This window comes from Schistocerca nitens, chromosome 3 (assembly GCF_023898315.1).
Source record: "Schistocerca nitens isolate TAMUIC-IGC-003100 chromosome 3, iqSchNite1.1, whole genome shotgun sequence".
Taxonomy (NCBI): Eukaryota; Metazoa; Arthropoda; class Insecta; order Orthoptera; family Acrididae; genus Schistocerca; species Schistocerca nitens.
This window is the reverse complement of record NC_064616.1, coordinates 522645338-522648990: the sequence shown is the minus strand read 5'-3', so window position 1 is coordinate 522648990 and position 3653 is coordinate 522645338.

Below are 3653 nucleotides of genomic sequence, written 5' to 3'. Positions count from 1 at the left end.
CGTTAAACTTCGGTTACACGATAAATCAGTCAAATATAAAGGCCGTAAATTCAACTACATACCTATGAATTACAATTACGAACAACTTAAACTGGAAGGAACACATAAAAAATGTTGCGGGGAAGCAAACCAAAGTCTGCGTTTTATTGGCAGGACACTTAGAAAATGTAAAAGATCTATTAAGGAGACTGCCTAGACTACACTTGTCCGTCCTCTTTTAGAATACTGCTGCACGGTGTGGGATCCTTACCAGATATGACTGACGGAGTACATCAAAAAAGTTCAAAGAAGTGCAGCACGTTTTGTATTACTGCGAAATCTGAGAGAGAGTGTCACTGAAATGATACAGGATTTGGGCTGCACATCATTAAAAGAAAGGCCTCTTTCATTGCGACGGAATATTCTCACGAAATTCCAATCACCAATTTTCTCCTCCGAATGCGAAAATATTTTTTTGACACCGACCCACATAGAGAGAAACGATCACCGCGATAATATAAAGGAAATCAAAGCTCGTACGGAAAGATATAGGTGTTCGTTCTATCCGCGCGCTGTACGAGATTGGAATAATAGAGAATTGTGAAGGTGGTTCGATGAATCCTCTGCCAGGCACTTAAATGTGATTTGCAGAGTATCCATGTAGATGTAGATGTAGATGGCGCCGGCCGTGAAGCTATTCCGCCGGCGATGGTCCATCTCGTGGATGCGTACGATAGGAGGCGAGAAACAGTTGCAATACTTGATCCCAGGTGTGTGCGGTGCGGAGTTTAGCCATTTGCTGCTTGAAGGTTCTGAGAAAACGTTCCGATTAACCGTTTGACTGTGGATAGATGCTGTATGCCATTGCGATCACAGAATGTTTCAAATTCATTTGACGTGAACTGAGGGTCGTTGTCCGACACTATGGCTTCAGGTAAACCTTCGAGGTAAAAGAGGACAACGCCGAAACTGTGCTACATGACATTGTCGAGTTCATTGGTACAGCAAAAGGAAAGTTGCTAGAAGAGTCTACCACAATCAACCAACGAGTGTTCCAAAAGGTTCCGCAAAGTCTATATGCACGCGTTCCCATGGTGATTGCGACTTAGGACGAGCAGAGCATGTTTGTGGCGGCGTTCCACGAATCGGAGAGTGGAATGTCAGATCCCTTAATCGGACAGGTAGGTTAGAAAATTTAAAAAGGGAAATGGATAGGTTAAAGTTAGATATAGTGGGAATTAGCGAAGTTCGGTGGCAGGAGAAACAAGACTTTTGGTCAGGTGGATGCAGTGTTATAAATACAAAATCAAATACGGGTAATGCAGGAGTAGGTTTAATAACGAATAAAAAAATAGGAGTGCGGGTAAGCTACTACAAACAGCATAGTGAACGCCTTATTGTGGCCAAGATAGACACGAAGCCCACGCCTACTACAGTAGTACAAGTTTATATGCCAACTAGCTCTGCAGATGATGAAGAGACTGAAGAAATGTATGATGAAATAAAAGAAATTATTCAGATAGTGAAGGGAGACGAAAATGTAATAGTCATGGGTGACTGGAATTCGATAGTAGGAACAGGAAGAGAAGGAAACGTAGTAGGTGAATATGGATTGGGGGTAAGAAATGAAAGAGGAAGCCGCCTGGTAGAATTTTGCACAGAGCATAACTTAATCATAGCTAACACTTGGTTCAAGAATCATAAAAGAAGGTTATATAAATGGAAGAAGCCTGGAGATACTGGAAGGTTTCAGATAGATTATATAATGGTAAGACAGAGATTTAGGAACCAGGTTTTAAATTGTAAGACATTTCCAGGGGCAGATGTGGACTCTGACCACAATCTATTGGTTATGAATTGTAGATCAAAACTGAAGAAACTTAAAAAGGTGGGAATTTGAGGAGATGGGACCTGGATAAACTGAAAGAACCAGAGGTTGTAGAGAACTTCAGGGAGAGCATTAGGGAACGATTGACAAGAATGGGGGAAAGAAATACAGTAGAAGAAGAATGGGTAGCTTTGAGAGACGAAATAGTGAAGGTAGCAGAGGATCAAGTAGGTAAAAAGAAGAGGTCTAATAGAAATCCTTGGGTAACAGAAGAGATATTGAATTTAATTGATGAAAGGAGAAAATGTAAAAATGCAGCAAATGAAGCAGGCAAGTGGAATACAAACGTCTCAAAAATGAGATCGACAGGAAGTGCAAAATGGCTAAGCAGGGATGGCTAGAGAACAAATGTAAGGATGTAGAGGCTTATCTCACTAGGGGTAAGATAGATACTGCCTAAAAGAAAATTAACGAGACCTTTGGAGAAAAGAGAACCACTTGTATGAACATCAAGAGCTCAGATGGAAACCCAGTTCTAAGCAAAGAAGGGAAATCAGAAAGGTGGAAGGAGTATATAGAGGGTCTATACAATGGCGATGTACTTGAGGGAAGTGGAAATGGAAGACGATGTAGATGAAGATGAAATGGGAGATATGATACTGCGTGAAGAGTTTGACACAGCACTGAGAGACCTAAGTCGAAACAAGGCCCCGTGAGTAGACAACATTCCATTAGAACTATTGACAAATGGCTCTGAGCACTATGCGACTTAATTTCGGAGGTCATCAGTCGCCTAGAACGTAGAACTAATTAAACCTAACTAACCTAAGGACATCACACACATCCATGCCCGAGGCAGGATTCGAACCTGCGACCGTAGCGGTCGCTCGGCTCCAGACTGTAGCGCCTAGAACCGCACGTCCACTCCGGCCGGCAGAACTATTGACAGCCTTGGGAGAGCCACTCCTGACAAAACTCTACCATATGGTGAGCAAAATGTATGAGACAGGTGAAATACCCTCAGACTTCAAGAAGAATATAATAATTCCAATCCCAAAGAAAGCAGGTGTTGACAGATGTGAAAATTGCCGAACTATCAGTTTAATAAATGGCTCTGAGCACTATGGGACTCAACTGCTGAGGTCATTAGTCCCCTAGAACTTAGAACTAGTTAAACCTAACCAACCTAAGGACATCACAAACATCCATGCCCGAGGCAGGATTCGAACCTGCGACCGTAGCGGTCTTGCGGTTCCAGACTGCAGCGCCTTTAACCGCACGGCCACTTCGGCCGGCTCAGTTTAATAAGTCACGGCTGCAAAATACTAACGCGAATTCTTTACAGACGAATGGAAAAACTGGTAGAAGCCGACCTCGGGGAAGATTAGTTTGGATTCCGTAGAAATATTGGAACACGTGAGGCAATACTGACTCTACGGCTTATCTCAGAAACTAGATTAATAAAAGGCAAACCTACGTTTCTAGCATTTGTAGACTTTGAGAAAGCTTTTGACAATATTGACTGGAATACACTCTCTTACAAATTCTGAAGGTGGCAGGGGTAAAATACAGGTAGCGAAAGGCTATTTACAATTTGTACAGAAACCAGAAAGCAGTTATAGGAGTCGAGGGACATGAAAGGGAAGCAGCGGTTGGGAAGGGAGTGAGACAGAGTTGTAGCCTCTCCCCGATGTTATTCAATCTGTATATTGAGCAAGTAGTAAAGGAAACAAAAGAAAAATTTGGAGTAGGTACTAAAATCCATGGAGAAGAAATAAAAACTTTAAGATTCGCCGATGACATTACAATTCTGTCAGAGACAGCAAAGGACTTGGAAGAGCAGTTA